General features: G+C 32.5%; 1 pseudogene; it reads right to left on the bottom strand.

Annotated features, from left to right (window-relative positions):
• Positions 1-9,491: 9,491 nt before the first annotated feature.
• LOC121391596 lies at positions 9,492-10,266 on the bottom strand (annotated as a pseudogene).
• Between the last annotated feature and the right edge of the window lie 3,037 nt (positions 10,267-13,303).

Consider the following 13,303-nt stretch of genomic DNA (forward strand, 5'->3'; position numbering starts at 1 on the left):
TAATATAGGTACATATACACAGTAATATGGGTACATGTACATAATATATGGTAATATAGGTACATATACAGGGTAATATGGGTACATTTACATGGTAATATTATACTGTGAACCATTGGACAATAGTATATTCTTTGAGTGTGTATTTCAAGCATGTGATTGTACCTGTATCTATATTTTACATGTATTCTTGTACCATGTTGTCTATGTTCCAATAGATCCTATAATGTATCCAACTGACAACCTTCAAAAGATGTTGATGAAAAAGCTAATGCATATTTCAAGCTATTTATAATCGAGGTATGAGTGTTAATCAACTCCTTGAAATACTCAAGCAATTCAAAGACTCCCCAAACAAGAAAGAAAAGGTATTTATAAATATATAAACTCTATACCACCAAGTACAATATTGTCATGAGATTTAGTCTGTAATATTGAGAATATTAGTTTTGGAACATCTCTGTATGTACATGTACATGTATATTAAGTCTTGTAACATTACAAGTCTGATATTTATTCTTTATGGTATTAATTTGTTTTAGTTTAATTTTTCTTGTTATCTTTTCTCTTTTAGGACTTATTTGTGTGTATGTTACGTAACATCTTTGAAGAGTACAAGTTCTTCCCTCAGTTTCCAGAGAAGGAGCTACGTATTACTGGGGGACTACTTACAGCTCTTTGGAGGGATCGTTGAACATGACTTGTAACGTGAGTCATTACCTACAATCTAATGTATGATGTAGTATTACAAGTGCTTATATCTCGCAATTTTTGAGCCATTGCGTCATCATATTGCGTGTCAGGTGAACGTTTTGATCTCTACAGCATGTGTACTTAGAACAGATGACTTAGGTACAGTACATTTTCATATAATGACGACGACTTGATCTTGATATAATCCTGCAAATAGATTCATGTAGCAACTTATTTTCTTCTACTATGCTCTGGCTCTTAATGTGTACAATTGTGTAGAAAACTTCAAAGGATATACACTACATATGTAAGGAAAACATTGACAAAAAGATCTGGTGTGATTACTCTGACATGCACATACACTATGTAAACTAGAAAAAAACCCTTGATAGTAAAATTTTGATGGAATTTATTATAGGTATCAATTGTTAATATCTTGTCTCAAATTGTAATAATTAAGACCTCCATTTTTAACTTTACCATTGCTTATGGAAAAAATCTTATCTATTCACTCGGCAGCTTAATTTATTACTTTATGTAGGTTACATTATTGTGTTGTGGTTAATTAACTTATGACTTCCATGTGTGTAAACAAGAATGACTGACATCATATCCATTACATATTGATCACAATATTGATCTCAATACCAGTTGCAAACATTATTTCCCCATGTTAACATACATGTATATGAAGGTTTAAAGGAAGATATACTGAGCTCTGATAAGTTGACTTAATTCTGTTTTTTTGGTATGGCAATTTTCAAATATTAATTATTTAATTGACAAAAGTTTATTGTATCCATCTTAATGAGATAATGTTGCTCACTTTTTTTGTTGGTGTGCTGTCCTAAGGTTGTTTGGTTCACTTGTTATTATTGTAGTGCATTGTAGTGCTTATTACATAGGAGGAAAAATGGTTGTCCACGTTCAAATCTAGTACACTATGATGCTTTTAGAGTTGACTTGTAAGTTTATATTTCCTTATCTCTGAGGAATGATGTCATAGTCATAGTCCTTTTTATAACTATAGCAGTTAATATTTACAAGAGGTAGTTAATATGTAAGAAGTATGAAATATGTGTTTGTGTAAGAATTAGCAGTTACAATATGACTACAAGGATTGATTTTATCTGGCATATATCATCTGATATTTATATTATTTGCAAAGTATGTTAGTGAATTTTATAGTGTGCTATTGGTTTTGGACATGTAAAGTTTCCCTATCAATATGTCATAGAGAACATTAGTTTGAAGCTAAAACTTTCAAATAATCTAAAAATTACAATTGTTAAGCGAAAGCAAAAAAAACACAACTTTTTCTCTTTTTAAACTAAAACAAAATATTGAAATACATATTACAATGGAACTTGACAATTTCACAGTTCATCAACAAACATATAGTTCAATGATATCTAAAGGAACATCTTCATCATTAGTAACACTTCATTAGCACACACCCTCAGTTCAATATCCTCTTGAATGATATCATCAAGTACTTGTAAGAACCAAGGTGTCTTAGAGTTAGTACAACAGGAAGCTTCTTGGCTATCACAGTTCTTACCATCCCACAGAGGATCATTAGCATAGAGAACTCGTGTGTAACCAGGGGAGGAGGATCAAGACCAGACTCACAATATAATTATTACCAATGAATGCTGAAGCTACATTTCTATCACCGTGGTAATTTTGTATTACATGGACAGGTATGTGGATAAAATTAATTTTCATGTAGTCCAGCAGCATATGTCCAAACGTGTGTACGAGGTTTTGTCCATAAGTAATAGAAATACTATCAACATAATAACTGTCATACCTGCACTAAGACGTAGAAAGCATCACAGCTAGCATATTGATATCTTCTAACTTGTCCACACACATTGTAATATTTGAGACTAAGAGTGGAAAATGTAGTTTTGAACTACAACCACCTGAAGAGGAAGAACTAGGTCGACCACACAGTCCATGATCAATATTATTATATTCTTGGTGGGAGAGTCCAGGAGGACAAGTAGCACCAGACTCAGTCATATTAAGACTAGAATTTGTGTTTGATCTTAGAGATAGTGTCAGTTATAGAATAACAGGATATGTTATTTTAGTTGAGAATAATTGCATTCATAATTGAATGTATGTTGTTCAAATGACAAATGAAATTACTGAGATAATTGCAATTATCAGGTACTAAGATTTGTTGTATCTATCACATTCAGTACATACAAGGTTATATTTGAAGATCATGTGTGATATTAAAGTTATCATTACTAAGGTATATTTAAACACTGAAAATAAATGATCAATAACAAGTTGAGTATTAAAGGTTTTGCTACTGGAAATGAACTCTTTCAAACCACAAATGTAAACTTCATAAGTTGTTCTTCAGTAAACATATAGTTCATGATATCTAAAGGTGTTCCTCACTATAAGCAGCTTCATCAGCACACACCCTAAGTTCAATATCATTTTGAGTGATATTATCAAGTACTCGATAGAACAGGCATCTTAGAGGTTGTGCAACAGGAAGCTTCATTGCTATCACAATTTTTACCATCCCACAGAGGATCATTAGCATAGAGAACATGTTGAAAATTCTTACCAGGATCAACAGCAGACTCACAGTAGTAATGATTACCAACAAAAGACGAGGACACATCTATATCACCTGAGTAGGCCTGTATTACATGGACAGTCCATTTTGCACCAGTAGCAGCTTCTCTTACCCCTCCAGCATATGTCCAAATGTGTGTACGAGAGTTTTGTTCATAAGTAATAGAAATACCATCAACATAATAACTGTCTATACCTTTTAATTAGTTTGTATAATGCATCAGGACTACCATATTGATATCCTCTAACTTGTCCACACACAGTAATTTAAAAGTAGTTAAGACCAAGAGTGAAAAAAATGTAGTTGAACTACAACCACCTGAAGAGGAAGAACTAGGTCGACCACACAGTCCATGATCAATATTATTATATTCTTGTTGGGAGAGTCCAGGAGGACAGGTAACACCAGACTCAGTCATATTAAGATAAGCCACTCTAGTCCAACCACCTTTCCCATCACAGTGTGTACCTTCATGTCACAGTAGACCTACAATATATTAAGTTTAACATTGATAATGTTAGTAAATATGACAGACCATCTTTGAGTCTTTCCATCAGGATAAAATTGGATATTTACAGCTCTTCGTTATACCCCAAATCATACCAATCCTTACAGTTCTTAGGTAGAGAACATTCTTTTTCTGAAAGAGATATAGTATATAATATAGTTATGATTAGTATAGAAGGAATTAGTCTCTACATTAGTAAATATATATGATAATACCTTTATTTAGTGGTGATGGTGATGGAGTAACAGATGGAGAAGGTAGTATTGTTGTCTTGATGTCCATTAACAGTAGATGTTGGAGTAGGGAAAGTAGATGACTCATCATCAGGACAGTTTGCATTGACATGATAATAGAGTAGAACAGAGTTACTCCTATACACAGGAGGAGGAGGGACGTTGTGTTCATGATGAAGATCTGTAGTTAGTTGAGTGAGGAGGAGACTAACCTGAACAGAAAATATGACAATCAAAAACGATTTCTTATATATCAATCTCTCAGGTAGAGATTTGATGTGTCTACCATAGTCCTATAGTCTTCTTTTATAGACTTTAGTAGATGAGTGTTTAGAGGAGTTAGTTAGATATGTATGAAACATGAAATATATGTTAACATAAGAAATAACAGTTATTATAGGACCACAAGAGGATTGATTTTTTACATCTGTTCAAACAATTAAATAACTTATTGTAATTTTTTGATGTATCTCTCTGTTGTTTAGTTGATCACTTTATGTTAACTATATTAATAGTTACTGGTATTAGTATTAAAATGTAGAAAATGTGTTGACTGAAGAGAACAAAATAACTGGAGATGTCCACAAATGTTGAGGTAGTTAAGACCAAAAGTTAGAAAAATTAGTTGAAACTACAACCATCTGAAGAGAAAGTACTAGGTAGACCACACAGGTCATGATCAATATTGTTGTATTGTTGTAGTGAGAGTCCAGGAGGACAGGTAACACCAGACTCAGTCATATTAAGATAAGCCACTCTAGTCCAACCACCTTTCCCATCACAGTGTGTACCCTTCATATCACAATAGACCTACAATATATTAAGTTTACATTGATAATATTAGTAAATATGACAGACCATTTTGAGTCTTTCCATCAGGATATATTGGATATTTACAGCTCTTCCTTATACCCAAATCATACAATCCTTTACAGTTTTAGGAAGAGGAACAGTCAGTTTCTGAAAGAGTCATCCATCAGGAGATATATTGGATATTACAGCTCTTCATTACTGTTGCCTTAACTTAATATGTATTGCATATATGTAGAAAATTGTAGAATTATGAATTGAATGAAGAGAGAAGAACTAGTTCAACCAGACACTCCATGATCAATGTTGTTATATTGTGTAGTGTTTACCAGGGTAGTTAGATATGTAAGAAACATGAATACATGGAGTATGTGTTTGATTTTTATCTGTTGTATATCACACTGATATTTGTGTTATTTGCAAAGTATGTTAGTATATGTTTATAAGTGTGTTATTGTTTGCGAGGCCTATGTAAATTTTCCCTAACAATATGTCCATTTTATATCATTTTAATCTAATTTTGTACATGGCTATTCAGATTAATAAATGAAATTAACTCACATAAATTAACCTCCTGATATACATAGCAATCTATTACTCTTACTGGTGTTCACTTTTAATTGAGTGTGATTGATTGAAGCTTCTGATTTTTGTAACTCAAAGAAATATCTTGAGGATATCTTCTGTCAACTCTCTAGTGTTAAACTACTTTGATTGACATTGATTCCTTATTGTGTTTGAAACTTTAAAGTGATATTCCTATTATCACAATAATAGAAATTGTTGTGATTCACATAATTCATTGTTGTTGTAATTATTGTTTCTATTGTATATGATGTGAAGAGAATTGTGAGAATTGTCAAAATTGTGTTGATCTTAGAGATAGTGTCAGTTACAGAATAACAGGACATGTTATTATAGTTGAGAATGTATTGACTTTCTTAATATATAATTATTAGTAATTATATATATACTTTGAAATGACAAATTAAATAACTAAAATGATTGCATCATCAGGTGTGTGAGCTACTGGTTTAATTAGGAGCCCAAAAATTACAACAAAACAGAAGAAAGAGGAACGAGAGCACCCCACAAATAATTGAAATCCTTACACTTCCCCAAGCTAGTCACATTGCTGTTTATAGACATGCACATTGTTAACTTCATATAGATTTGTTTTGACTTATTATAAATCTGTACTACAGTGTGTAACATATTCTCTTAGCTTACTGTTGCTTCTGGAATGGAAGATTTTATTACAAGTATTTAAGACAACAGTTGAGTGAACCTTCACAGTGAACTATAATTTATCCAATGTTCATTACTCAGTCGCTTTTTTGGGAGCTCTTTCTTAATTTAGACTGTTTTGTACCTGTGTCAGTGTGATGGTCTGTTAGTAACTTCTGTATTACAATATTTGGAGGTGTGGCTTGATGTTAGTGAAACCATTTTGATTGTATAGCTTAATTACATTCAAGAGAAAACACATTATTTAGCCAGTCATAGATATAAATTAAATGGTATAGTGGTAATATGAGCTTGAATTAATACCATGGTTAATATTTCACCTAAAGTTATTTTTAATGGGACCTTATCTTAGTTGAGGTTGCTTTGTGGAAAGCAAAAAAATTTTCATTATAAGTATGCCATTGTGTGGATCATGTAAAGTTTCCCTATCAATATTTAATAGAGAACATTAGTTTAATTCTAAAAACTTTCAAATAATCTAAAAATTACAATTGTTAAGCAAAAGCAAAAAACGCAACTTTCTCTCTTTTTAAACTAAAACAAAATATTAAAATACAACATATTAAATGTGAACTTGACAGTTTGTCTCAACGAAACATATAGTTCAATAATATCTAAAGGAACTTCTTCATCATTAGAAACACCTTGATCGCTGCACACCCTCAGTTCAATATCCTCTTGAGTGATATCATCAAGTACTCGATAGAACCAAGGCATCTTAGAGTTAGTACAACAGGAAGCTTCTCTACTATCACAGTTCTTACCATCCCCAGAGTTTCATTAGCATAGAGGAACTTGTTCCATGTCTTATCATGATCCAAGACCAGCCTCACAGTAGTAATGATTACCAACAAAAAATGAAATACATTATACCACCATAGTAACCTGTATTACATGGACACAGGCAGATACACCAACGCTATCTTCTCTCAAACCAGCAGCATATGTCCAGATGTGTTTACGAGGATTTGTCCATAAGTAATGGAAATACCATCAACATAATAACTGTCTATACCTATACCTACACTTGTGGATACAATGCACACTAGTAGTCCAATATGATATCCTCTAAGTTGTGTCCACATACTTTATAGTAGTTAAGACAAGAGATGGAAAATGTAGTTGAACTACAACTAGCTGAAGGGAAGGAAAAAAGGTCGACCACACAGTCCATGATCAATGTTGTTATAATGTTGTAGTGTCAGTCCAGGACGGACAGGTAGCACCAGACTCAGTCATATTAAGATAAGCCACTCTAGTCCAACCACCTTTCCATCACAGTGGTGTACCCCTTCATGTCACAGTATGACTACAATATAGTAACTTTAACATTGATGATGAATTAGCAAAAATTACTTACTATCTTTTGAGTCTTTCCATCAGGATACAAATTGGATATTTACAGTCTTCCTTATATCCCAATCATACAATCCTTACAGTTCTTAGGTAGAGAACATTCTTTTTTCTGAAAGAGATATAGTATATATACACATGATTAGCAAAGCACAAGGAATAGTCTTGACAATAGAGCATATAGAATCCATGTGATATACCTTTATGATGTGAGTGCTGAAGTAACAGACTGGAGAAGGTAGTATTTTTTTTTCCCCCCCCCACACCCCCCTATTGTCTTGAGTCACTAATAGTAGAAGTTGGAATAGGAAAGTAGTGATGACTCATCATCAGGACAGTTTGCATTGACAAGAGTAGTAGAATAGAAACAGAGTTTACTACTACACACAGGAGGAGGAAGGATATTGATGTCCATTATGAGTATCTGATGTAGTGGTTGAGTTAGAGGAGTTAAACTTGAACAGAAGATATGATAGTTGAGGACGTTTTTTTTTCTTTGAGTAGAGATGTAATGATGTATTACTATAGTCCATTGTCCTCTTTTATAGACTTTAGTAGACGACCGTGGTTAGATGAGCTAGTTAGATATGTAAGAAACATGAATTATATGTTAACATAAGAATTAACAGCTTATTATATGATCCACAGGAGGATTTTTATTCTGTCATATATATCACTGATATTTGTATTATTTCAAAATATGTTAGATACATGTCACAGTAAGTGTACTATTGTTTTGAGACCATGTAAAGTTTCCCTATCCATTTGCATTATCATTTAATCTTTTTTTCTATTTTGTGATGCCCTAAATTTCCAAAAGGGGATAAATAAAAATTAACCAATATATTGAACCTCTGATACACATAGCAACCTATTACTCTTACTGTGTTCACTTTTAAGTTGAGTGTGCATTGAGCTTGAAGGAGCCATAAATTACAACAAAAACAGAAGAAAAGAAAGAGGTTTGTGATCAAGCACTCAAATAAATAATTCAAATTTTTACCTTCCCAAAGCTAGTCACATTGAGCTTCCTGTTTATAGACATGTGACACTGTTAACTGTATATAGATTTGTTTTGACTTTAATATCAGATGATATCTATGTTACAGATGTAACTATACATTTTACTTTTTAGCTCTGCTGCTTGCTTCTAAAAAGAGCTTTTATATAATGGAACTAGTTAAAGGAGTCTATTTTACGGTACTGTACTTTCACTTCTATTACCTATAACTATTCATGTTGTGGAGTAGTGGAAGATTTTATTACATGTATTAAAGACAAACAGTTGAGTGAGCCTTCACAGTGAACTATAATTTAGCCAATGTCATTGCTCAGTTGCGTTTTCTTGGCAGTTCCCTTTTAATTTACACCTTTTTGTATCTTAGCCGAAACTTTTCTTGGGTTTTCACATAATACCATTATTAAAGAGCATAAAATTCTGTTGTACCATGTGTAGTTACTATTGAAAGTCGAAACTACTGTAGAGTAACTGCCCACTACTATATTGTGTTACTGTTGTTTGAGCCTGTGTTCTGTTTGGAAGGTTTTGAGTCTTTTCTTCTTGAGTTTTAAACAATTAGTACTCTAGATAACCTATCATTGATTAGATACTAATTATTAAAGTACACAATTTATATTAACTATAATAGCTCATAATGTTGTATACCTTCAAAATTTTGAATTACAAATATACATAGTACATGTAGGACATGATATACAATATGATCATTTGGACTCTGGTAGCATACAGGTTTAATTATTTTGTCAGAATAATTGAAGATATAAACTTAAAATTCAGTAAGTATGATTTATAACATTATAGACTCTAATTAGTTCAGACCTCATAAAACACAATATATTGAACGCATAAAGCTAATATCCCTATCAAAATATAATAACAGCAATACATTGTACAGGATACCATTATTAACAAGGTAATATTTGTATTCACACAAAGTGATTACAACAGTAGACATCTGTTTTTTACTTTTCACATTATGGGGCATGTATTCTATATGTAATGCTGCTTTTTATAGGCACATCAAATACACTCTTGTACTCCTTTATCGGTTAGAGCTGAACACTCCATATATCGAACTGCCTCCTATCTCTTTTTGCATTTTAAGACCTTCTGGTATAAGTACTGGAGATAGGACTCTTAGCGGCTAGGCTTCTCTAGAGTGTCTCTGTTTTTTTTTTTCTCGAAGGTCTTGTTTTGTTCATACAAGGATGATAGGTGCTGTCTGGACAATGATGACTCAATTCAGGATGCCACTAGAGGGAAATAGGAAAGAATTTTAGTTGTTTTGTGTATTTGCTTCAGAGTATAATGTGTGTATGTTACTACTCAGATAGAATGTACTGACCTAATAAGGTCTTTTATTTATGGATTGTGAAGTCTTTATAGACTATTAGAGCATATGGTTATAAATATTGTACTATCAGAATTGGATTCAAAAGGAAAATAAATGTATGTTATTATCTTTATGTCATTACAATGAAATTAATTGTATTATGTCTTGCTCCATGACTTATTTGATTTTGACATTTTCAAAATGATGATGGATAGCAACTGAAAAACAGATCCGGAAGACATCCTGTTTGAGGGTAAGAAAGTGGCGTCGGAGTCGATCATAATCTTTCTTGACCTGCAGTATCCCATAATCCGATATTCACTGACGTCGTGAATTCCACCATCACATTAGCAGAGTAATTATCAAAGACAGTAGGGATATACTCAACAGGGAAAGCATTAGTGGTATAGTTAATAAGGAGAAAAGTCTTACCACAACTGCTCCATGCTCCAACACTACACACTTAATAGCCAACCATATTAGCAGAGAGCTATTGTACTTGACTTTCAACAGATACCATTTGTTACTATGATAAAAACTTGTATTACGATGAGTGTTATTCTAACAGAGGAGGGGATACTACACTAACTGGGTAGTTTTTCTTTCAGTAGTAAGCACTGTTTTCTGTAATAGGATTATTTGAAGCAAAAAATCGTTTCTTCCTTTCTACATGCTACTTGACTTGTAGTCTTTTGAGACAATTTATTTGTAGGGACACTTGTGTTTTAGTGACTTACAGTATTAACCATTATACTGTACAAGTTTTGTTAATGATCTTTTTCTTATAAATTGTCATACATGTTGTCACAAGTTGATAACAATGAGAAGTGTTGTGTGATTGACAGCAGTCTATAATGTACTGTGGTCTCTTTTATAATTTCTCTATTTTGCTTCACTATTATATGACCAAAGGAGATTGACCCTTAACAGACTTCTCTTCATTAGTTAGGTATTAGAGTACATGTCTATAGCATCTTGTAGGCAAAGTTGCCCTTGTTATTTTTTGTAAGTATTTTACTCAAACATCAGCATAAAGATACTATGAAACTGGAATTCTATGGTTTTTATTTTATTTAGTCAGCTCCATCTTACTCACTTTACAAAAGTATAGAACTTATAATCAAGTACAAACAAATATTTTGCTCATTTATCTGTACAAATATTAACAAAGGTGGTTATGATTGTGTATTAAGTATCCCAACTCAATAGTCAATACTACACAATAGCTATAAGGTATTACCAACATGATAAAGGAAATTAAAAGTGACAACCAAGATAGCTGTCACATGAGAATAGCATCATTATAACTAAAGACATACTTCCAATCAGCTGGAAAGAGGAGGGCAATTACCTGTGTCTACCATTAAATGTGTGTATACTATTTTAGGGAAATTTATCAAATATTGTACTTCATCCCTAAAATTGTTATGAAATAAATTTTATTTCACTAATAAAATATATGTAAGTGAGTATGACTTGGGGAAACCCATTAAAATATATTACCAATCAAAAATGCTAAAATTTAGTAGACACAACCCAATTAATAATAAACGAATAAGCTTAAGATAAAAATGATAGTCTTTTTACTTAGAATACAATGTTAACAAATGATTACTCAAAACTGAGTCATTCAGTTTGTTAAATAGTTCATCTGCAATTATATATTTTTATAATGTATGAGAGTGTCACATGTTTGAAGTATCTATTGATCATGTAATTATTATAAACTAATTAATTATTTGAAAATGAAAGGGGCACACAAACTAGCTTACCAAAAATTCACAAAATGATTAAACAAAACTGAAAGTGCCAATTTGTATTAAACTTAATGTGAACTTCCTTATCAACCGATAATATAGTTCAAGATAGATTAAAGGTGTTGTCTTCATTGGGAGGATCTTCATCACTACACACCCCTCAGTTCAATATCATCTTGAGTGATATCATCAAGACTCGATAGAACCAAGGCATTTTAGAGTTGGTAAAACAGGAAGCTTCACTACTATTACAGTTCTACCATCCCAGAGAGGGTCATTAGGATAGAGAACTGATGTCCAAGGGTTCACCAGGATCAAGACCCCGACTCACAGTAGTAGTGATTACCAACAAAAGATGAAGCTACGTTTTATACCACCAGTGTAACCTGTATTACATGGACAGCCATAAATGTTCACTTCATCTTCTCTCCATCCACAAGCATATGTCCAGATGTGTGTATGGTCGAGGGTTTTGTCCATAAGTAAGGGAAACACACCATCAACATAATAACTGTCTATACCTTTACTAAGACAGTGGAAAGCATCAGGACAACCATATGAAATCCTCTAAGTTGTCCACACACTATTGTAATATTGAGTCCAAGAGTAGAAAATATAGTTGAACTACAACCAGTCTGAAGAGGTGTTAGGTCGACCACACAGTCCATGATCAATGTGGTTATATGTTGTAATGAGAATCCAGGAGGACAGGTAGCATCAGATCAGTCATATTAAGATAAGCCACTCTAGTCCAACCACCTTTCCCATCACAGTGTATACCCTTCATATCACAATAGACCTAAATGTGTGATATGTAGACATATTATGAGTTGTACTAGATCTATATATATGTTGTTAGTAGAGTTGTATAGAGTAGTTACCAAATGTTGAGTGTTTCCATCAGGATATATTGGATAATAACAGTTCTTTCTAATACCCAAATCATACCAATCTTTACAGCTTTGAGGTAGAGGACAGTCTATAAGATAATAATGACTAGAGGGGAAATAATAATTTTAAATATAATACCTTGAGGACAATTTCCATTGACAGTATTAATGAGAGTAGTAGAGTAGAACAGAGCTACTACTACACACAGGAAGAGGATATATAAACTTCATGATGATTGAAGAGACTTTGTTTCATTGATGCCTTTCTTATTGATCAGTCAATAAGCTTTGTTTTCTTTTTATACTCTTGTCCACAATCTGTGAAGCCTCTACTTCTTTCCTGTTAGTTTTAGTTGGTGAGAAATAACAGCCACTTATTTGAGATAAGCATACGAACATCTGTGCTTTTAATGATAGAGTCCATTGTTAATTGTCTTTTATCTTTTACATCAGATGGAAAGGAGGGAATGATAAATGATAATTCATATCTTTAAAACAGGTTCATGGAAAGTTATTTCAAAGTCAAAGCAGATAATATCAGTTCACTAGTAACCACTATACTATTACCACTCCTCTCTTATAAAAAATCCCAAAACCTCTTAAGGTTTACTTGAAAGTTTTCTTTTGAAATATTATGACAATACCATTAATAATATATAATAATAATACCATAAGAATACTGCAATTGTGTGTAATTACATTATTGAAATAGACATGTTGATATTAAGAGTGACAATGATGACCACAACCTAGAGAGTTACCTATGATAAAATCACTAAGTATGACAGTAATGTATTGATGACCTAAAAAATGGCTGACCCCTATTATCTTTTACATGTTTAATAACCTCAA

Source organism: Gigantopelta aegis, unplaced genomic scaffold (assembly GCF_016097555.1).
Source record: "Gigantopelta aegis isolate Gae_Host unplaced genomic scaffold, Gae_host_genome ctg2703_pilon_pilon, whole genome shotgun sequence".
In the NCBI taxonomy this organism is placed as follows: Eukaryota; Metazoa; Mollusca; class Gastropoda; order Neomphalida; family Peltospiridae; genus Gigantopelta; species Gigantopelta aegis.